The sequence below is a fragment of the Microcaecilia unicolor genome, chromosome 11 (genome assembly GCF_901765095.1).
Source record: "Microcaecilia unicolor chromosome 11, aMicUni1.1, whole genome shotgun sequence".
Classification (NCBI taxonomy): domain Eukaryota; kingdom Metazoa; phylum Chordata; class Amphibia; order Gymnophiona; family Siphonopidae; genus Microcaecilia; species Microcaecilia unicolor.
Window position 1 is genome coordinate 181200663 of NC_044041.1, and position 24656 is coordinate 181225318.

The following is a 24656-nucleotide window of genomic DNA, read 5'->3' on the forward strand; positions in this document are numbered from 1 at the left end:
TTCTCTTACCATTGTAAAGTCACACTGTAATTTTTTCAATCGAGAATTTTTTTCTCCCAGTTAATATTCTGGCTTGAGATAAAACACACTACTAAGACATGGGGAAGTTATGTTCCAAACACACTGCTATTTCCACAGATAATAACTTTTCATCAGGGCAGGCAGTGGGGGCACATTAGCACTCTTTCCCAACTGTTTCTGAATAGCTCACACAGTTACAGATACTTGCAAAGCCATAAACAAAACAAGCCTACACTGCTGTTCCAAAGGACCTAACAGAGCCATTCAAATGCACCAGACCTTCAGGAAAAGGGTATTCCAGGGCCCAAGGAGAAAGATCATGCCTGAATCGCTTCTTTCAGCATCTCTCTAGTGATGTTTGCAACAGTCGTCTGAGTGGCAAACCCAACTGTTGTAAATAAAGAAGCGGCCACTCGTCAAAGGATTCACTCTGGCTTATGGTTTTGCAGCAGTACGAGAGGGCAGAACAAAAAAAGTTCAAAAACGAACCAGAAAAGTCGAGAGAGAAAAGAGGGATCAACTGACAGTTTGATGCACTGGTAATTTTTTAAATCCATTCTGTGATCACTTTTTTCAGATTTAGGGCACTTCCTACTTTAATGCAACATGAAATGAAGATCTTGTCAGTGTCTGTCTGGCAGTGGCATTGCTACAGGGGGCCTTGGGGGACCTGGGCCCCCCCCTCAATCTGATCTGGGGGTCATGGTTTGGCCGGCGTCCCCCAACCCCTGCAAGCTGAAGCCTTTCTCCAGCGCTGTTCTCTGCGCATTGCCTGCCCTGCTTCCTCTCATGTCACCTGCATGCTCGGTTTTAGTGAAAATGAGAATGTGCGACTTCGCACTTGGTCAGTTTCAGTAAAATCGTGCATGCACGCAACATGAGGGAAAGCAGGGCAGGCAATGCGCAGAGAACAGCGCTGGAGAAAGGCTTCAGCTGGCAGGGGTTGGGGACCACCGCCAGTCAAGGTATGTGGGGTTGCGGTGGGGCGGCAGACCAAACTGTGCCCCCCCCCCCCCCACTAACGTTGAGGTCTTGCTACGCCCCTGCTGTCTGGGTATGATGTGATTCAGAACAGACGGGATGTAATACAATCCTTTTTTTGTTGGGTTTGCAAGAGGCTTAATCTTCCTACATCATTGTTTCTCCACTGGTAGACTAGTGAGTAGGGAGGAACCCCTCTGTGCTGTTCAAGTTCTCAATGTCATCCAATAGGCCCAGAAGAAATCACCCCTCAGCTCACTACTCAGAGACCATAAACTTGGTTCTTAGCCAAAGAGACCAAAAGTGAGTCATTTTATTCAGTCTGAAGAGAAAGCTAAGACAGCAGACAACTGGTAACACGGAAACTGATACAATGCCCATTGCCACAATGCTAAATTCTCTCCCCTCAAACCAAAGTACCAATCAGACTACATATTCTGCTTTATTCTAGACTATTCGTCATTCTTACATACCACTTCTTCCCTTGGAAAGGTCCCAAAGTGGATTAAATAAAAAGAATTTCAGAATTTAATCTAAGTTATAAATGGAAGAAAGAAAAGGGTATAACTAAATGAGAAAAGTTAATCATTACTACAAATTTCCTGCAAACATACCTCAGCCTCCGACACACAATATCTAACCCCACTTCAGGAGCCATTTGTCATATTACGAGCTAACTGGTTCTTCCTTTAAAGGACTTAATTCACAGGAAACCATAGCAACACCCTTAAGTGATCCACCCTGTGACTAGCTAAGGCCCCCATCACTCTTGGCCAGGAACCCTGACTGTGCCAGAGCACACACCCATCAACTGGAGGGGCAGTCAGATTTTCAATTTGCAACACCCATCACAGTTAAATGCTACGGTTATCCGTTCCCATCTCCAATTTCCCGTTATTGTTGGTAGCAGAGGACTTAAGTTCCACTGCTTTCCCCATATACAAGAGTGGCAGCCCCATATTTCCACAGCTCAGCTTCCATCTTAAAAGGGATTCTCATTCAACGGAGGCATGTACAATGCCCTCAGATTTAAAAACAATAAATAGAAATAAAATAAAACAGAACAACAGAAAAGACGATACCTTTTTTTATTAGACTAACTTAATACATTTTTGATGACGAAACATCTACAGAAATGAGCAAAAGTACCTAAGGACTCCAGGGACAGGGAAATACCCAGCGTATCTGAATGTAACTCACTTTGAGCTACTACTGCAAAAGGTGTGAGCAAAATCCAAACAAATAAATATAAAGCAGGGTTACATTTACATGCACGTACTATGGGCAAAATCAGATTTAAAAAAAAAAGAGAGAGAGGAGTGTGTCCAATGGCCCATAGGCGGGACGTTGCCTGGAAGTTAGGAAGCATTTCACCAACAGCTCTTAATGTCTGGCCTATTGTATTTTATGGGCTGGGCAGAGCTCCTGGGATGCTCAGGTTTCCTCCACAACCTAAATCTTCAGGCCAGCTCCCTACCACAATGACAAAATAAAGGGAAAGCTCCACCCTGTTCCTTGTGCCACAGTCTTTTAAAAATAAAATTACTGACTCATCTGTATTTTTCTTTTTCCTTTTTGCACTGACTTGATCAAGGGGACACGGGTCTGGAAAGTTGGTCCAGCACTTGCCAAACTTGTCTTGAGGGCCTGCAGCCTGTTGGATTTTCAGGGTATCTAGAATGAGTATGTATAAGATCTTTACGTGTATCAGAGACCCGGGCAAGAGCAAATTTATTTCATGTATGGTCATAGTAGACACCCTGAAAAAATAGGGCTGTGGGGACCCCAGGTCAAGTCTGGGAAGCTTCACCTTAGTCCAATTAAAACGGTATCGCCTACTGCTTTGTCTGTTGGCCTCTATTGCTTGCTAATCCCCAGAAATCGAGCCCTGTCTTTGCAGCAATTACCAGCACTTCAGAAAGAGATACTGGGGTCTGGTCTATCTCCCGTTTCACTTCATTTGGAGCCTACTGCATTCCAGGCTCTGCTATCCTACCCAGTTCACATGGCCTTTATCTTTCTGGGCTTAATTAGTCACCTATTAAGTAAGACTTTATATGCAGGAATGCATAAACCGCAAGGCTCACAGAAAGGGAACCTCTCCAAATGAAACACTACCTAAGGGAAGTGAGTGGTACAGGACCGAAAAACACCAGACTTTTATAAACGGCAAACGAAGCCCTTTTCGCCAAGCGCCTTCTCTGCCAAGAGACCCAGCTGTTACTGTTGCCCAGGCGTGCCGCTAATGAGTGCACAAATTATAATAAGCCAGTGCCAGAAATACACCAGGCACAGGTGAAATCGTTTGCTGTTTGCTTCCTCCATTTCTTTCCAGGAGAATCTTTGCTATCGCCTTTTTCAGCTGTAGCTATCTGTCCCTGGTGGGCTGACACTATGAGGGACTGATGCAGAAAACCAGCCTGCACTGCAGTGGCATACATAGTGAGTTACATTCAGATACGCTGGGTATTTCCCTGTCCCTGGAGTCCTTAGGTACTTTTGCTCATTTCTGTAGATGTTTCGTCATCAAAAATGTATTAAGTTAGTCTAATAAAAAAAGGTATCGTCTTCTTTTCTGTTGTTCTGTTTTATTTTATTTCTATTTATTGCTTTTAAATCTGAGGGCATTGTACATGCCTCCGTTGAATGAGAATCCCTTTTAAGATGGAAGCTGAGCTGTGGAAATATGGGGCTGCCACTCTTGTATATGGGGAAAGCAGTGGAACTTAAGTCCTCTGCTACCAACGATAACGGGAAATTGGAGATGGGAACGGATAACCGTAGCATTTAACTGTGATGGGTGTTGCAAATTGAAAATCTGACTGCCCCTCCAGTTGATGGGTGTCTGCTCTGGCACAGTCAGGGTTCCTGGCCAAGAGTGATGGGGGCCTTAGCTAGTCACACCTTTAATTCTAGGGGAACCTGAACTCAAAATGGGTGGGCACAAAATTCTGTCTCTACTCCTCCCCCCCCCCCCCCCCCCCAGCGACCCCCCAACTCAAACTTTAACTAACTAAGCTGGGGAGATCCCCAAGCCCCATCAGCAGACAAGGTCCTCTTCTGGCAGCTAGAAACTCTCCAACACTGGCAGTTATTTTCCATGGGCTGCACCCTCCCTCCCCCCCCCCCCACCCCACATCAGGCTAAGTTTTTGCTAAGGTGTGAGAACCAAGCGTGTGTGGGAGGGGGCTAGCGTGGCCCACAGAAAGTGCCACTGCCTGACAGTTTGGGGGAGTTTCCGGCCACTGGAGCAGGATCTCTTTCGCTTCCAGGGCTTGGGGATAACTACTAGCCACCAGCAACGGTGCTGCAATTTTGAGGGGGGGGGGGGGCAGGCCTCCCTGGGACTCCAGTGGCTATGCTACTGCTGTGCTTGGGACTGAGCACACAGCTTCTACCGCTAAATTTTCTCAAAAATATACTGAGGCGATGCAGCAATTAAGGAGCATAGAAATTACTGCTGTGTTAAAAATGTGGCAGTAATCTGCAGCTCAAAGCAGTCTTTTAAAAATAAAACTGACTAATCTGTATTTTTTCTCTTTTCCCTTTTTGCATTGACTTGATAAAAACACAGTCCTGGCTGTGATCAGCTCATCCATCCATGGGAAGAGGCCTTTATTTTTCCTAAATAAATAAGTTGCTGGGTCTGCATCCCCCTCAGCACCACAAAACCCGGGTAGCCTAGCGGCCCTCCTCCTCCCCCCCCCCAAGCCCTTAAAACAAACAAACAAAACTCTGGTTGTCTAGCAGACCTATCCTGACCCTGTAAAAAAAAAAAAAAAAAATTCCGGTGTCTAGCAGCACCATCTGACAGTTGTGCCCCAGCACTTAAAAAAGAAAATCCCTGGTATCCCGCCTCCCCCCCCCCCCATGTACCTTCAAGAGGGAGGAGCGATGGCAATTTGCTCCTGCCTCTGAACTGCACATGGCCACAGTTTTCACCCCATACTGACTTATGCAAACCTATTAAAAAAAAAAAAAAAAAAAAAAAAAAAAATATATATATATATATATATATATATATATAATAATTAAAAATAAAATAAAATCAGACCCACGAGGCCAATGCAATGACATGCAGGAGACAGGGCAGGCTCTGTGCTAATGTGGCTGCAGTATGCCGAAACGAGTCTAGTGCACAAATAAGCAAAGACTCATGCAGACATCATTACACTGAACTTTTAAATCCAATTCTAATGAAGGTATTAGCAATCAAAATGCAGATGCAAAGAAACACGCAGAGGATCTGAAAGCCAAGCGCATGATTTTCTAATGCTGGGATTTTAACCTACGGTCTGAGGAGTAAAATGTTAGCTTGCTCTTTGGCAGCTAGTATTAGTGAGCGTGTTATATGCCTGTTTCTACTCTTCTGTGCAAGCGTAAAAGTTTCTGCAACTTTACCTTGCTTTGTAGAAAAGGATGGGCAGAGGTCACCAAATGCAAGGTTATGGGGGAGGTGCCGCGAACCTAAAATGAAAAGTGCCAGACTAAAAACAGAGAATTGATAGCGTACAATAATATTTACGTTGTAGAACAGCATTCCAGACACACACAAAACTTCAGCTACTGACAATTTTCCATGTTTATGTACAGTTTTTGCATGTAATTATTTGCATGCAATTTGGTTACACAGTATTGGGGCAAAACTCTTTTAATGCAATGCATCATGACAGTGTATGCTGGGTCTAATACATGGCTTAATGAGCCCCTGCACAAGCCCCCCCCCCCCCCCCCCCCCCCCCAGCTGCTGCCCTATATGCTGAAAATAGCTGGGAATTGTTCCTTTTCAACTGCTTCCCTCCTCCCCAACATACAGATGCACACATATGGATTGAAAATAAACCCATGAGGCATACTCTGCCTCTACTCATTCCCCTCTCCCCCTCACATAGTAATATCACACCCCTCTCCCTGCTGGGCTGGCTCTCAGGCGCCGATGCTCAGAAGCAAACGAGGGCAACAGAGTCCATTAGCACCACACTAATGCCAGCGTTTGCCGGCCGGCGCACCAAGGAACAATGCCCAGTTGAGAATCTTGAAAAATGCGATGTTCTCAACTGGGCACTGTTCCTTGCAATTATATCCTGTAACAAGGAAACAGCAGTTTGTTAGACTATAAGACTCCTGATGCAGGTGCGTTGGCGCCGAAACATGGCAGCTGTGTCGAGTCATTTGTTGTTCCTCAATAAAGATTTGGAATCTCATCTGTCTCCCTTGTTGTTTGGATAGCGCCAACTTGTCCTACTCCCTTAGCTGTTCAGTACAGCGCCAGAGTTTTGAGCATTGAAGCCTTAAGGATTCAGGTGTGCTATTTCATTTTCATTGTTATATATTTTATAGCGTGAAACCTAGTGACCTTCCGTAAATTCCACAAAGTCCTCCTTTTCAATAAGTTCTTAATATTAAGATGCTAATGTCACTGATTTATTGGTAATGCTAATTTTCTTTACCGTACATTAATCTTGCTGTCATGTAATTCGCCTTTTCTGTATCGATTTTAAAAATGCCAATGAATTAAATTTATTGAATATTAGCCACACTGAACCGGACACTTACATCTGGATAATGTGGGCTACAAGTATCAAATAAACTGTATAGCTTTCTTAATGGTTGCTGTGTACAATGACACCTAGGGACTGATACTGTGCACGTTGCTCCTGGCGGCCGTGTGCACATTAATACCTATTGCCTTGGGACAGTGGCAACTGGGGTTAAACTGAATCCATCCGCTGAAATCTGTTGCTAGTGGTATCTATGGTTAGATGTATTATTGCACTGTTTCATTTCATTATTCTTTCCAAACTAACAATGTTTGATACTGCTGGGTCAAAACACACACACAGACACACACACACACACACAAAGACCTGGAAAGAATTCCATGAGCCATGTCCTGCATGCTTTCCCCACTTGTCTCAAGAGTGAGCAAGCCGTCATCTTCCACTTCTGGCATAAGTCAACTATGGCACATTTTCCAGCCAGTAGTATACGCATGTGTGTGTGTTAAATCAGCAAACCTTTCATCTGAAGTCATGAAGAATACAGATGAAAGCAATGATAGGAGCATGTTGTCAACCACATAGAAAAACAAACAAGAGGAGGAAAACCCTTACGGGCAACAAAAGCAATGGACAAAAAAAAGTGAGGACAGCTCAAAGAGGATATCAGGAAGTCTTTAATGTCAACAGCTAAAAAAACGACCCGACACGACCGTGTTTCGGCACCAAGGCCTGCATCATGGGTCTATTGGATCTCTTGTGTTGTGGCTGATAGCTTAACCAAGAGGGATATAGCTGTGTGGCTTCTGTAGATTAAAAGGGTTCTGGGCTGCAAAACTCACCTGTGACATCAATAGTATCAATATATATAAAAGGCGAGTGTCGTACTCACTCGCAAATGCGCAGTAGACACCTTCTCTGCCCCGCCCCCGCGTCAATACGTGATGACGGGGCGCGGAACAGAGAGGGTCTGTACTGCGCCATTTCTGAGGGAGGGACACCGCCGTCTAACGCTCCCCCCACCCGAGTCGCCGCCGCCACCCACCTTCTACCCGGTCGGGCCCTCGCTCCACTATTGAAACAGCGAGGGTCCGGGAACGCAGCACTGAGCTCTGCTGAGCTGCCGACATCGCCCTTCCTTCTTCTTCTCTGCCTCTGTCCCGCCCTCGACGACGTTACGTTACACAAGGGCGGGACAGGCAGAGAAGGAGGAAGGCCTGGCCGACGTCGGCAGTTCAGCAGAGCTCAGTGCTGCGTTCCCGGACCTTCGCTGTTTCAATAGCGGAGCGAGGGCCCGGCCGGGTGGAAGGTGGGTGGTGACGGCTTGGGGGGGGGGGGGCGAATTCGGGGGGGGGGGGGCGGGCCTTTCAACCCCCCCTTCCTATAATAGCCCGTTTTTACGGGCTCAAAGGCTAGTACATGAAATAAAAAAAAGAGGCACAAATACTTGAAAAAAATCTCTGAACTGAAGTGGCTCTTAAGACTGCAGGCAAAATTGCTGGTCATCTTCTAAACTGCCAAGACCAGTGGTAAATCGAGCACAGGAAATAGCTTTTCCTGCCTTACACAAAGTCAGAAAGTCCAAATGGGACTCGCTGTCACTTTGGAAAGGAAGAAGAAATCTCCCATAGGATCAAGAAGGACCCATCTCTAAAATGCACCGATGCCAACTTAAAAAAAAATTTAAATGAAGATGGCTTCCTTTACAGTGCTATTTTGTTTCAAAAGACTGGATGAACTGAAGCAAAGAACTTCCTTGTTAAAAGATATTGAAACTCTGATGCAGGACAAAGTTTAAATCGGTGGTTCCCAACTTTAATGCCATGGCATACCCAAAACCGAGTTCACCTATTTATTTAGGGTCGATTTACTATACCGCATTTAACTGTCAGGCAGAGCAATGTGGTTTAGAGGCTAAAATACATAAAAGAAACATGATAAGGGTCAAATGGCCCATCCACTCTGCCCATCTTCAGTAACCACTAACTCCTCCTTTTCCTAAGAGATCCCACAAACCTGTCCCATTCTTTCGTAAATTGTGACAGTCCCAGTCTCCATAACCTCCATTCCACGCATCCACCACCCTTTCCATGAAAGCGTAGTTCCTCAGATTACTCCTAAGCCTATTTCCTCTTAACTTCATCCTATGCCCTCTCATTCCAGAGTTTTCCTTCATTTGAAGACTCACCTCCTGTACATTAATGCCACTGAGGTATTTAAACGTGTCAATCGTATTCCCTCTCGCCCACCTCTTCCAGTGTATACATGTTGAGGTTGATCAGCCTGTCCCTATATGTTTTATGACAGAGACCGCTTACCAATTTTGTAGGTGCCCTCTGGACCGACTCCATCTTGTTTATGTCTTTCCATAGGTGTGGTCTCCAGAAATGCACACAGTACTCTAAATGGGACCTCACCAGAGACTTATACAAGGGCACTATCACCTCTTTTTTCCTGCTGGTCATCCCTCTCCTTATGCACTTGAGTATTCTTCTGTCTTTAACCGTTGCCTTCTCTATCTGTTTGGCCACATTAAGATCATCAGATTCGATCACCCCCAAGTCCCGCTCTTCTTTTGTACACAGGAGCACTTCACCCCCTATATTGTACTGTGCTCTTGGATTCTTGTAACCCAAGTGCATGACCCTGCATTTCTTAGCATTAAATCTTAGCTTTGCTAAATCATTCCTCATGCCATTCACACCTTCTGGGGTGTCCACCCTATTACAGAGTTTGGTATCATCCGCAAAGAGGCAAAAGGAAAGGAACTCCAATTTTAATAGAACACTGCATTGTAGCACAAGTAACGTTAAATTTCTCAGGCCAGACTGTACACATCTTTTTAGGATGACAAGAAGCAGCCCACTCATCACGCACCAAAGGCCTGCCGAAAGAGCCATGGTTTCACCGCAAATTTAAAATTCTTCAGTGATTATTCACTGCGGCATAGCTATAGGGAGAGATTTCCATAACACTGGGGCTGTGTAATAAAAAGCAATGTGCCTAGATGATTCCAAATGAGCTGAGCAAGGTCCATGGAGGCCGTTTAAAGACCGTAAAACACGCGCTGGAGAGTAAGGGATGGTAAGCGTGGCTAAATAAGAGGGAGTGCCAAAACGGAATGCTTTAAAAACCAAAATGAAGACCTTGAATTTTATTCTGTATTCAACTGGGAGCCACTGGTGATTTTTTTTTAGTAAAGGAGAAGTATGTGTACACACAGCTCCTCCCCCAAACCCAACAGTGCCATCCTTCCCTCACCGACTCCCATGGCCTCACCGTCATCCCATCACACCTCCTCTCCCTCCCTCTGTCCCTCCTCACCTCTCCAGTCGCCACTTCCCTTCTCTTTGCACCCAACCCCCGCCACCACTATATTCCCTTTCACCTTCAAGATCACCTGCAGCCAAAGAGGAATGTGCAAACCAGCACGTCTTACCTGCTGCCTCCATCTCCTCTACCAGCTTATCTCGGAAGTCAGGCCACATGGGGCCCTTCAATCTTCTCAGACCTATCATTTGTATGCAGTTCCAATTTCAAAAGAAAGCTGGCTGAGAAGGTGGAGGGCAGCACATAACAAGTGCTGCTCTTTGACTCTTCCTGCCAGTAGGAGGCGGTAATTCAGGGGACAGATGACGAGAGCAAGATCTTGTTGCCAGCAATAGGGGCTGCGACCCATTCCAGTCTTCTCTGCGTGGCCAAACTTCTGTGATTTATCTGAGGTTCACCATACCGCATGCTGACCTCAGGGCTGCCAAGATAGGGGGGCAAGGGGGACAAAATTCCCTGGGCCCGGTGCCTCTCTCCTTTTCCTGTTCCCAGGCCACCGGCGCTGCAGTCCCCAGTCTAGCCTGCCTGCCCCTCGGCTCTGTCGACAGCCCCCCTCCGTTCGCCACCTGGCCCCCTGCATTCAAATCAGCAGCGCTTCACCTCCGTGTGAAAGCGGCAGATCGCCTCCCTTCGGGCCTTTCCCTTACTGTGTCCTGGCCTCGTCTGATTTAACTTCCTGCTTCCGTGAGGGCGGGGCACAGTGGAGGGCCCGAAGGAAGGCGATCTGCTGTTTTCACACGGAGGTGAGGCACTGCCGATTTGAATGCAGGGGACCCGGTAGTGGACGGAGGGGGGCTGTCGACGGGGCTGAGGATGGGCGGGTGGAGACTGGCAGCCTGAGAGCAGGAGAGGGAGGCGACGGTGGTAGCGATTGGGGGGGGGGGGGGCGCGGCGGCCTTGCCCTGGCTGACCTGAAAAGACTTCAAAGATTCAGAAAAAAGGTTTGAGAAAAACAACAACAAAAAAAACCCCATGAAAATGTTGGGAACTCCAGCAGGAATAGATTATAATACAGTGAAAGTTATGGAGATATTTCTGGAAATTCAGTTTATGAAAGACTTAATGAGCATATCCGAGTGACTTTCCATTACATCAACAATAAAATAGTGATTCATCTCTCGATACCCTCACTTTTGGAAATGATGAAAAAAAAAGCAAAGAGAGCAACCTGTACTTCGGGAAGAAGATAGAATGTTGATTTTCACTGATCTGAAGCCACAGCAAAGAAAACCTAAGAAGTTCTGGCAGTGCCTGAGCAATTAAGAAATATGAAAGCAAAGATCAGATTGTTCTATCTAGTAAGGCTGAAAGTCATCGTGAATCAGATGACCAAAACATTTGAGAATCCTGAAGAATTACAAGGTCATTATTGATGGAGACTCAGTGACTCATATGTGTCAAAGACAAAATGAAAATACAGGGACGGGATATGAGTTTTATGTACTGCATTCCAGGCTAAAACTAGATGCTCCCTTTTAATTTGCATTATTACAGGTTCTTGATTACAACTGGGCTAACTCACCCGAGAGACTTAGGAAAGAAATTACTGTGAGCTAGTTCATCGGAATATTGCATTATTTGATAGTTTCAGGTCTGCAGGCAAAATTTGCACTGCGATGTCTGACTGTGCGTGACAATTTACCATATAATCAAAATGGAGTCCTGCAGTGCCTCTACACAATGGGAAAATCTTCAATTGATTTCCTGTGAAATATAAATGGGCATGCAAGAAAGTGTGTTTACACACAAACCTTGCGGATATGCATGTGTGGACACATCACTTAATTTACATGTGAACCAGTACGATGTGCCAACAATCTACAACTTTAATAGAAAATGCTTGTTGACACCCACTGACAATTCAATAGAGGACCTGAGCATTAACCTCTCCTGCCTAATCCCAGCATTGCTTACCTACCCTTCCCCCACCTCTGAAGTAGCAACTGTGTGCATACATTTTCTAAAACTCTGTGGCCTGTCGTTTCCACAGTCTCCCAGGCTTACATATGGCCCTAGCTGGTTTCTCGTCTGTCGTGTTCCGGTCTGCTCCCAGCCTGCGGGAAGCATGCCGCATATATAAGCACGTCTCTTGCTCACACACTTATGGGACCCTCCAGGGCTTATCATTCACACAGATTGGGAGGAATTCTATAAATGGCACTCAAAATTTGACATCCTGAGTCGAGTGGAGGAGTAGCCTAGTGGTTAGTGCAGCGGACTCTGATCCTGGGGAACTGGGTTCGATTGCCATTGCAGCTCCTTGTGACTCTGGGCAAGTCACTTAAACCCTCCATTGCCCCTGGTACAAAATAAGTATCTGAATATATGTAAACCGCTTTCAATGTAGTTGCAAAAAACCTCAGAAAGGCGGTATATCAAGTCCCATTTCCCTTTCCCTATTTGAGATTCTACATGGAATCTTGATACTATTGGAGATTCTGTTGCTACTATTTCAGATTCTACATGGAATGTTGCTATTCCACTAGCAACATTCCATGTAGAAGCCTGCCCTTGCAGATCAGCAACGCGGCCGCGCAGGCTTCTGTTTCTGTGAGTCTGACGTCCTGCACGTATGTGCAGGATGTCAGACTTGCAGAAACAGAAGCCTGCGCAGCCGCATTGGTGATCTGCAAGGGCAGGCTTCTACATGGAATGTTGCTAGTGAAGGAGTAGCCTAGTGGTTAGTGCAGCAGACTCTGATCCTGGGGAACTAGGTTCGATTCCCACTGCAGCTCCTTGCGACTCTGGCGAGTCACTTAACCCTCCATTGTCCCAGGTACAAATAAGTACCTGTATGTAATATGTAAACCGCTTTGAATGTAGTTGGAAAAACCACAGAAAGGCGATATATAAGTCCCATTCCCTTTCCCCTTTTGATTAAAGTTGTGACAGAAGCATTACTGACTTTGAGTGGTCGTTGTCATCTTCGCTGTGCTCGATCATCACTCAAAGTTCGACAGAAAAAAAAAAAATCAGCGCCAAGCACAAGAATCGTGCTTAGCGCAGATTCCCCCGCCTAACTTTGGGCGCCAGACTTACGCCTGTTGAAAGCTGGAGTAAATGCTGACTTCCCAGTTAGGTGCGCCGAGGCAGTATTTTGTAACAACTCAGGTTAATGTTTTTGGACGCCCCCTTTTGAGTTTTGCACTATTAGAATTATGCGCTTTACATTACAGAATAGCAGGCAGCCAAGATGCGCACACAAATTTTAATGGGTGCCAATTAAAGTCAATAATTGGCTGTTAGCCAATTAATCTGCACGTGCATCTCAGGAACGCTCACGAATCTAGGGGCCGTATAGAGATTCCGGGAGATTGATTTCATAGACAGAGGACACACAGCATCATTATACAGGAACAGAGATTGGTTTGTTTGGCCCTCCCGAGAACAAAAGATGTTATGCTGCCTCTGGAGATGATATGAAAAGAAAGTAACAGAGATCATGGTATATGCTTCTGTGTTATGAGTGTGGGAATATGTACACAGACTTACCGAGGGTCCACTATTATGAAAACTCTGTCTTGCGTGCACAGGAAGAGCAGGAAGTTAGAGAATTCTAAAGAGAGAGAGAGAGCCCCGAGTGATATGGAGTCCAAACAACTAAAGATCACATGTTACCTGAGAGAATAATATATGCAGTTCTCATTCCACAAAAGATCAACCAACAACCAAATGTGAATTTAACTGTAAAAACAAGATAATGGCTCAGCTGATTTATCTGCAACGTCAACAGGCTTTTAGAGATCTCCTGGGAATTGGAATCAATAAATGTGAGTGGCAGTCAACATTTCATGACTTTAAATGTAACCCATTAAGCTTTGTGCATGACTATGGCTTGGTTTGAAAATGTGGAGGAGGCAGCTTATAAAAGGGATCGTACAGAAGTCTATTCTGCACTCACTATAAGGCTTGTAAAAATGCATGCAGAGATCTTAAGAGATGCACAAAAACAGAAGATGCTCCTCAGATCCGCACCAGGGAGCAATAACAACAAACAGGAGGTCCAGTAAACCAATCACCTTTGAGAGAAAAATCACCCGTTTTGGTCCACGTTTCGCCCCACAGATCAAAGAGTAGGGTAGGTAGGCTTTACCGAAGGACACAAGGGAGACGCAATGATTCTAGTGTGTGATATTTTATTGAAAATACACCAAAAAGAAAACTGAGACAGCGGCTGTGTTTCGGCACATAGGCAACTGGATCAGGAGTCTGAAAGTACAGCGTATGCTAATGAATACTGTTCTGAAAGAGGGGAAGCAGTTGCGAAACAACTACGTGCAAAGAAAAAAAACAGCTTCGATTCTCATGGAACACACAAGAAATAACCATCAGATACCGAGAGCTGGTAAGTCAGTTGCTGACTTTTGTACTATTTTGTGGGCATTTCACTTTCAAATGAGATATTTGCACTAAAGTGGATTACAGTATAATTCTTTTAAAGTCGCTTTTGTGTTTTCTTTAAGCGCTGGTTTTTCAGTTGCTGTAGTGGAACTGACACATTCTTGGCAGCGTGTTTTGGCACCTTGAAATTCTGTATGCTCAGGTTTCCTTCTTGAGCATTTTTACTGTGTTCCATTTATTTTTAGCAATTACTGATGTGGATTTTCTTCTTTTAGAGTACCTTGATCGTGGATTCTAGCAGGTGTTTTGTGAGTAAGGTTTTTTTGTTGCCGTTATTTACAGCTTCGATCTTCACACTGTCTTGTCCAAGCAACATGCTCCCTTAGTCATGCACATTTTACTCCTTATGTATTTATTGTTTACATCTATATTTATGCTCTTACATTGTTTTTTGTGATTCTTTAAGCATGAGGATGTTTATAGTTTTGTTTTGTTTATTTACTGTTTTGAGCACTATGATATCCACTGTGACTTTATATTGATTTTTAATTATTTTGCATGCATTGGTCATTATGCACGTTACTATTATATTTGTTTATTACTCATTTATGCACACATATACTTGTTGAGTGAGTTCCAAATCACTTTGCATTTTGTACACTCTGCTATATCATTTTTCATATGTGCATGTACTGAGGATATATATGATATGATGTTTTATGATTATATCATAACCCTGAGGCCGCCCACGTGGGGGGCGAAACGTGGACCACGTCGGGTGATTTTCTAATAAAGGTTGTTGTTTTACTGGATCTGCTGTTTGCTATTACAGAACTTAAGAGATAATATAAGAGATGGTAGTAGCATTGAGGAACCTCAAAGTTTAATCTATGTCTAGGGATTTGGATTTTAGATTACTTGCCTTTCCTAAATCCAAGGTCAAAGTGAGTTACAATCAGGTACACAAGTTACTTCCCTGCCCAAGTCAGCTTATAATCTAAGTTGTGACAGAGGCAAAGGAGGGTGAAGTGACCTCCAAAGGTCACAAGAAATATTGGTGGAACAAGGATTTAAACCCATGTTTCCTCGATCCTCAGTCTGCTACTCAACCCAGTCCCTGGGACACACTCGGCCAGACAGGCTTTCAGGATATTCACAATGAATATGCATGAGACAGATTTGCCTGTACTGCCTCCTTGGTATGCAAACCTCTCATATGTATATTTACTGTGAGATATTCTAAAGCCCAAATGGTTGGTTGTGCCCCGAGGACTGAGTTGAGAATCCCTGCTCTAAACCACTAGGCTACTCCTAGGAGATGCCTGGATGTACATAAGGAAAACCTTTCATGATAACATGGGTAAATTGAATGTTTTAAGACAGGATACTGAGACGTGATAAAATGCTGCCATCTGAGAGGTGTGGTGCAGTTTTCACATTCTGGAGAATGGATATGATTCAGGGATGGGGGGGGGATGGTTCATATACTGAATATACTAATTAGATTAAGGAGGTCATTTTAGAAGGTTTGTGGCGCTTCAACATGTTCAAATAGTACCATTTACATGTAGGGCTGCTGTCCCCCCCCCCCCCCAACTGCAACTCCAAATACCTTGGATGGCGGGGATCTCCAAGCCCTGCCAGCAGAAGTCTTCCTCCAGCGCTATTCTTCACGCCACCTCACTGCCTGCCCTGTGGCTGCTTTTTCTCTCATGTCGCGCATGCTCGGATTCAAAACCCAGCACGTGTGACCTGAGGGGGAAAGCAGCCGCTTGGCAGACAATGCAGCAGAGTGAAGAACAGCACTGGAGGAAGACGTCTTCTGCTGGCAGGGCCTGGGGACCCCCCCCCCCCCCCCCCGACAGCCAAACCCCCCCCCTGACAGCCAAACCCAAGGTCCCTGTCCAAAGTCCTGTGTCTGCTCCTCCCCAGCCTCCAAGGGGGGGGGGGCCTAGTGCTGGAGTTTTCTCTCTCCTGCTCCTGTTGGGACCCAATCAACTGAGTCCCATCAGAAGCAGGAGAGAGAGAGAGACCTTGGCACTGGGCCCAGGGGAATTTTGCCCCCCCTCTCGGCAGCTCTGTTTACACGTGTTAGGTGCTGAGTTTGCAATGCCATTATTTATACATGTAGAAGCTATAAAATGCAGATATTTGAAATGGTGTTCTGGGCAGTATGGTGACCCCCTCCTCCTCCCCCCCCCCCCCCCCCCCGGAAAAAAATGTGGATTTACCACTCTACAGTAGGAATGAAAGTAACACGTTTCCTGTCAGCATTTACACCTGCTTCAAGGAAGGCTTAAGTGTCAGCTTGGTACCCAGGCTCTCCATCAGTGGAGGGCAACTACCTCTGTAGTGTCTCAACACCTCTTCAAATATTTGAGTTATTTTACTTGGCTTCTCCCGTAGGGTATAAACTTTGTTCAACAAGATGACTTGGTACAAGGATAAACATGATGAGCAGATAGAGACAATGAGACACTAGTATGGCACACAAAAGATGATTTACTGGATAAACACAAACCCGATGTGGCTACATTTTGGTGGATTCCTGCATCAGGGGAGTTATTTATTTATTTATTTAAACTATTTCTAGCACGCCTATATCTAAGCGGGTTACAAAAGCACAACATAATAGAACATTACAACACATACCACGTGAACCAAATTCCACTCTAAGTAGAAAACACTGAGCATGCTCAAGCCACAAATGCCTGTACAAACAAACATCGGTTGCCTTTTAAACTGGGAAAAATCAGTCTCAGATGCCCAGGCAATCCATTCCACAACAGACAGTTTCAACATAATGCGCCTTCGTCAAAGAGGACAGAGACCCTGACGAATCTCTTCTGACCTTAAGCCTCTAGATGAATGATAAAGCATTAGTGCCTTAGCCGTATCCTATGAAGTCAGACCCTGAACTGTTTTGTGAATAAGAGTCAACAACTTGGATCTCATGTGATGGTACAAAGGGAACCAATGAAGATCTCACGAAGTAGGAGTCATATGATCCCAACAATGCAAACTTGTCACCATTCGGCACAATCTGTAACGCCTTACATTGAGCTTGCAAAAGCCTTAAATATAAAGTGTTACAGTAACCCAACAGCATCAAACTGAGTACTTTGATTACAATAGTTTCAGTGCACATTTTAATGTATTTATTATTAGCATTGTTATGTTTTATATGTGATTTATGCTCATTTAATGTTCATCGGTATGGCTTTTATCACTTACATTTTTGTTATTTTTAATTTTGAGTTACTATGTAACACATAAGTATGTGATGAGTTTGCTTTATTTTAAGAAGTTATATCCCTGATGAAAGCATCTACCGAAACATGGCCACGTCAGCTTTGTGTTTATCCAATAAATAACTTTTGTGTGCCATACTAGTGTCTCACTGTTTTCATCTGTTCATTGTCTGTTTATCCTGGACTTCCTGCTTCAGGTCATCTTGTTGATCGCTGCTCCTCATTTTACCTCATTGTTGGATCGGATATAACTTATACGTGTGTATGCTGAATTTCATAAAATACCAGCAAATACACATCTGCAGATTAGCACCTACATGTGTAACGCCCAGTGTCTCCTTCACAAGCTGCAGCTTTCTAAAATGGCTGTTGCTGCTGGATACACCTGCAAATACATGTGTATTTTCCAGTGCCCTTGCACCTATTTTACAAAATACTCAGTGTTCAGTTGAGCATTTTGTAAAATACCCGACTTGGATGTCTCAATTCCTACACAGGCACCCTCTACAAAAATTGAGTTTCACATGACTAGGATACCATTTAAGAGACAAATGTTTATATGGAAGACAAAGGAAAAGTGAGTATGAGTGTATGTATATCTACAGTGGGGGAAATAAGTATTTGATCCCTTGCTGATTTTGTAAGTTTGCCCACTGACAAAGACATGAGCAGCCCATAATTGAAGGGTAGGTTATTGGTAACAGTGAGAGATAGCACATCACAAATTAAATCCGGAAAATCACATTGTGGAAAGTATATGAATTTATTTGCATTCTGCAGAGGGAAATAAGTATTTGATCCCCCACCAACCAGTAAGAGATCTGGCCCCTACAGACCAGGTAGATGCTCCAAATCAACTCGTTACCTGCATGACAGACAGCTGTCGGCAATGGTCACCTGTATGAAAGCCACCTGTCCACAGACTCAGTGAATCAGTCAGACTCTAACCTCTACAAAATGGCCAAGAGCAAGGAGCTGTCTAAGGATGTCAGGGACAAGATCATACACCTGCACAAGGCTGGAATGGGCTACAAAACCATCAGTAAGACGCTGGGCGAGAAGGAGACAACTGTTGGTGCCATAGTAAGAAAATGGAAGAAGTACAAAATGACTGTCAATCGACAAAGATCTGGGGCTCCACACAAAATCTCACCTCGTGGGGTATCCTTGATCATGAGGAAGGTTAGAAATCAGCCTACAACTACAAGGGGGGAACTTGTCAATGATCTCAAGGCAGCTGGGACCACTGTCACCACGAAAACCATTGGTAACACATTACGACATAACGGATTGCAATCCTGCAGTGCCCGCAAGGTCCCCCTGCTCCGGAAGGCACATGTGACGGCCCGTCTGAAGTTTGCCAGTGAACACCTGGATGATGCCGAGAGTGATTGGGAGAAGGTGCTGTGGTCAGATGAGACAAAAATTGAGCTCTTTGGCATGAACTCAACTCGCCGTGTTTGGAGGAAGAGAAATGCTGCCTATGACCCAAAGAACACCGTCCCCACTGTCAAGCATGGAGGTGGAAATGTTATGTTTTGGGGGTGTTTCTCTGCTAAGGGCACAGGACTACTTCACCGCATCAATGGGAGAATGGATGGGGCCATGTACCGTACAATTCTGAGTGACAACCTCCTTCCCTCCGCCAGGGCCTTAAAAATGGGTCGTGGCTGGGTCTTCCAGCACGACAATGACCCAAAACATACAGCCAAGGCAACAAAGGAGTGGCTCAGGAAGAAGCACATTAGGGTCATGGAGTGGCCTAGCCAGTCACCAGACCTTAATCCCATTGAAAACTTATGGAGGGAGCTGAAGCTGCGAGTTGCCAAGCGACAGCCCAGAACTCTTAATGATTTAGAGATGATCTGCAAAGAGGAGTGGACCAAAATTCCTCCTGACATGTGTGCAAACCTCATCATCAACTACAGAAGACGTCTGACCGCTGTGCTTGCCAACAAGGGTTTTGCCACCAAGTATTAGGTCTTGTTTGCCAGAGGGATTAAATACTTATTTCCCTCTGCAGAATGCAAATAAATTCATATACTTTCCACAATGTGATTTTCCGGATTTAATTTGTGATGTGCTATCTCTCACTGTTACCAATAACCTACCCTTCAATTATGGGCTGCTCATGTCTTTGTCAGTGGGCAAACTTACAAAATCAGCAAGGGATCAAATACTTATTTCCCCCACTGTATATATCTATACACACACACACACACACACACATATATACATATATACATACATAATACACATATACACACACACGCATACATGAGATAATAGAAAGTAAATGAACAGACCAGAAACCAGGAGATGATCAAATTTCTTACCAACTGTTTTTAGAACTACTGCGAAGGGAGAGAAAAAAAGATGGCAGATTTCTCTTGTGGGTCTTCTCGATGTAATTACAGGTCAAACGTTTGTTCTCTGGTAATTTTTCAATTTATGCCTTGCTCTGGGAGGGTTCAACTGCAGAAATCACTGAAAACTGACAGCCGATACTAAAATCAGGCCATGTTTTATAGACTGAATTTCAACTATTCAGAATAAAATTCGACTTCAACCTGGGTACCTAGAAATCAAGAACCAGGACTTCCTGTAGGACTGATGTCTACACCTCTAATTCAGAGTATCAGAGCATCAAATCCCATCCCCTTTCCTTTTACATGCCGCTGTCTTGATGTTTTATATGCTTGTAAATTTTATTAGGAATGTTTCGTTGTAAGCTGCTCAGAATTGTAGATGGTGTGGGATACAATTCTTTTTAAATAAAAAGAATGAATAAAAGTTCTTATTGCTGAACACAAATGAGATGAAGAATCCAGTTAAAACTAATGGGGGTAATATTCAGTCAGTGGGGGGGGGGGGGGGGGATGTTGTTGTTGTTTGTTTTTTAAACACACTGGCTGCTGCCAGCTGAACTGTGCTTCAGCATTCAATGCTGAGTACTTGCATTAAATATCCTGGCAGTCAATGGCCTGTTGGGAGTTACCTAGGCACCATCATGATTCAACAACCAACTACCTGGTTAACTTAGGTAGCATTTTTATTTTTACTACTACTACTACTTATCACTTCTATAGCGCTACAAGGCATACGCAGCGCTGTACACCATACACGAAAAGACAGTCCCTGCTCAAAGAGCTCACAATCTAAACTGGACAGGTAAACAGACAGAACAAGTAAGCGGTAGGGGAATTAAGAGGAGGGGATAGAAGGGTACAGGGCAAGTGAGTAGTGGTTAGGAGTCAAAAACAGAGTTAAAGAGGTGGGCTTTTAGCCTGGATTTGAAAACAGCAAGAGACGGGGCTAGACGTACAGGCTCGGGAAGTCTATTCCAGGCGTGAGGTGCGGCGAGATAAAAGGAACGGAGTCTGGAATTAGCAGTAGAGGTGAAGGGGACAGACAAAAAAAAAATTTATCCACAGAACGGAGTACTCGAGAGGGGGCATTGGGTGAGACAAGAGTGGAGAGACACAGAGGAGCAAAACAAGAAAAAAAGAAAAGAAACTTCACAATGGGGGAGAACCCCAGAGGTCGCCAGGGGCCGCCACTGGTCTCCAGGCCTTGCATTGAAGAACGCTTCAATAGTGGGTGGAGAAGATGGCCTATTGAAAGTAAGAAAATGGACAGGAATTTGGTGAAGATTGTGCCAAAGAAATATCATATGCAGGGCAAAAGTTTTGTTTAGTTTCCTGTGTTTTTTTTTTTGGGGGGGGGGGGGGTGCAATGTCATTAAATCATATACACTGATTGCGGCTCTAGGAACGAGAGTGGCTGGAACAGGTGAGAGTCACTCTGCACCCAGATGTACAAAACCTAACAAGTCAGCAAAGTGGTTTTTACACTGGTTCTAGCCTGTTTAGAGAGTATGGAGAACAGCCAGATATGCGAGCTCTTTTCATGTCATGGTAGCAGCTAATGAAAATTGTATGCAAAGGTATTATAATGAGCTAATTACTATACAAATGTGCATGCAAAGCGATGCACAGCTGTTTTCTGAGAGAGTCACAGAAGCAGCCCTTATCTTTACCGTGGAAAATTTAATGGGTGGTCTGGAGCTGTCGGTACTGCAAGAAAGACAGCTGAAACGGTGAAGGGAAGGGGTGCAGGGACACATCAGAGCATCTAGCAACAAGACTGTACACTTCTAACCATTTAAGTCAGGATTGCTATTTATCGATAGACTGATGATATTCAGCAACGGTATGGCTATATTTTGGCCTCATCCCCAGAACCTAAAAGTAAACTGACACAGTTTAGCTGGACATCAAATTGTCTACCCAACACTTAGAGCAGTGATGGCGAACCTTTCAGAGACCGAGTGCCCAAACAGCAACCCAAAATCTAAGTATTTATCGCAAAGTGCCAACAGGGCAATGTAACAGGTGGTGCATTCCCCCTCCCCCTTGTCCCTCCTCCACCTGCCTCCGAGTTCCAGGCCCCCTCCCTCCAAATTTTAAAAGTCATCTATCTTACCTCGTCGGGGTTAGGGTGGCAGCAGCAGCAGTAAAAAGCATGCAGGCTCAGCTCGGAGCTTACTTCAGTTTTCCCTTCTCTCTCAGCTGTGGTCCCGCCCTCATTTCCTGTTTCCGCAAGGGTGGGACCAGAGCTGAGAGAGAGAGAAGGGAAAACTGAACTAAGCACCGAGCCGAGCCTGCATGCTGCCGTCCTAACCCCAACAAGATAAAATAGATTACTTTTAAAATTTGGAGGGAGGGGACCTGGAACTCGAAGGGAGGAGGGAACAAACTTCCGGTGGGTGAGGCGACGGCGCGCGTGCCAACAGAGAGGGCTCTGTGTGCCCTCTCTGGCACGCGTGCCATAGGTTCGCCATCACTGACTTAGAGGTATGACTACTAAAGAGTTAAGCCCTAACTAGCACTTAGCATGTGTGAAAATGTTTTGCAGTAAGTAACTTGTTTGCACATGCTAAGTGCACAGTATTTCTGGAAGGGGGGTGTCAGGGGCAGAGAATGGGCATGGATGCACTATCCAGCTAGCGCGTTCCAAGTACCACTCGTTAACTGGTTAGCGCGTCCATAATGCGGGAGCTCTTAGCACTTTCTAGATAGGAGATAGCAATTGCTCCCCGTCAATTTTTTTCGTTATACGTGCTAATGCCAACATAAGAGGGTGACCTGAATGGAAACTGCCCTATTTCCAGGGCCAGCTTAAAAATGGGCTTAGCTTGCAGTAAGTTCCGCATTAGCACGCGCTAAACCCATTGTCTAGCTCAGTTTAGTACACATACCCCTTAGCCAGGTCTGAATCTGTTTTTAAAAACCCAATGCTGATCACATACTTATCAATATCAACCAGCACATTTTCTGTTCAGAGGAGAGAGATATATTATAGGAAAGGACCTCAATCAACCGCTAAATCTGATGTTAGGGAGTCAGTTTAAATGTAAGGGTAAATATCAGTAAAAGTGAATCAATCACTATTTATGTTGTTTCTTAAAGTAATTCAATAAAAATGTATCAAACCAACTCTCTCTGAATTCCAAACATATTGGGAAAATGTATCTGACAAAGTCTATGGGTTATGGCTTTTGCAAACTATTTAAAGGGAAAGGGAAATGGGACTTGACATACCGCCTTTCTGTGGTTTTTGCAACTACATTCAAAGCAGTTTACATATATACAGGTACTTATTTTGTACCTGGGGCAAATGAGGGTTTAGTGACTTGCCCAGAGTCACGAGGAGCTGCAGTGGGAATCAAACCCAGTTCCCCAAGATCAAAGTCCACTGCACTAACCACTAGGCTACTCCTCCATGAAACCGCATATCACGTCAGTTGACAATCTGTATGGATAAGACCCACGATTCTGACCACCAAGGGCCCAGGGTGAGAGACGAACTCCTCATCTGTTTAGCAGGTTAATGACCATACTAAGCTTTGTAATAAATGCTCATTCAATTCCAGGAGGACATCACCAATTTCCTCTCCTCCATAAAGCTTGCCTGGGATTACTCCATACATTATTTATGAATTACAAAACAAAATACACCAGCCATCAAATACTGAGTGAAAAGCTAGCAGAGCAAATCTGAGTGGGAATTCATTCTGATGAAGTTAAAATGGCCACAGTTCTTTTCAATACTTCGTTAGCGGCACTGCAGAGGAACTGAAGGGGAAATATGCTCATTTGCAGATAACATCTAATAGGAAGGGAGGGGGCAGAAGAAAAATAAATGAAAACAGAGAAACAAATGGACAGTCAAAGGTTTGATCTGCACTTCAAAGCAAAATAAAAAAATAAAATAAAAATAAAGGTAAAATTGAGCACCTGGGGCACAAACCTCCATTAGCCACATACCAATTAGGACAAGAACTAGAAACAACTTCAATGGCTGTTTAAAAATAATCTCAGATGACTTTAAGGCCCAGTCAATGTAATAAAACAAGAGGGAAAACTAATGGTGATCACAAATGTCTCCACTGAGGTCCCTTCCCACTCTCCTCCTCTACATGCTCCTCTACACCTACAGAGTCCTCCTGCTTTCTGTTCTACACAACAGCTCTCCGAATATCCTGCTCTTCCCTCAGCAATCACAGCTCTCAAATTCTCCTCCCGTGACGGCAGAGAAAGACAAATATGTCCTGTGCAGTTTGTCCATCAAAACCAACACCACCCCCCAGACCCCTCAGTTCCTGTATCATGCTTTCTTTTATTCCGATACTTTCCTCTTCTCTATAAACACTACTACAAGCGGAAATCAGGGAGCCTCAATAAGATACAAGATGATTCAATTTTCCATTGTAAAGAAATAGACAGGAGGGAGACAGGTTCAGACTCTGAAGAAACACCAGAGTGTGGCAGAAGCCCTTCTGCTGGGGAAATCTCTGCAAAGAGAAAAATAAAATTGCAAAAACTTCTGCAAAAACCTACACACCGTGTCAAACACACCATTATATAATCACTATGAGTACATTTAAAATGCAATAAGGAAAAAAGGTATTGCTCAAAGATAACATTTAAAAAGAAAACTGTATATAATTCCTCCAGAATTACTGAAAAGGCAAATCATAAGGTCCATTTCACCCCCTCAAATCTGGCTTGACCCAAATTTCTCTCTGTGGGTTCAATCCCCACTGCTCTCTTCCTCAACTGACACCCCTCTGCTGCTCCCTTCTCCATCCCAGGTAAGGTGGGCTGATGCCACTAATTCCTTCCTCAATCAGTCAACGCAGGCCAATGCTAATATATCACCGCCTCCTAAT

At 44.5% G+C, this 24656-nt stretch overlaps 1 protein-coding gene across 3 annotated transcripts in view; it reads right to left on the bottom strand.

Annotated features, from left to right (window-relative positions):
* Positions 1-24656, bottom strand: part of LOC115479816 (serine/threonine-protein kinase PAK 4-like) — a 309742-nt gene that overhangs the window by 54160 nt on the left and 230926 nt on the right. Inside the window, exon 2 of one of the 3 annotated variants that reach the window (XM_030218032.1) lies at positions 5404-5469. The exons of the other annotated variants lie outside the window; for them this stretch is intronic. The gene's annotated coding sequence lies outside the window, so the exon portion shown is untranslated. The remainder of the gene's footprint in view (positions 1-5403; positions 5470-24656) is intronic. 3 annotated transcript variants of the gene reach the window in all.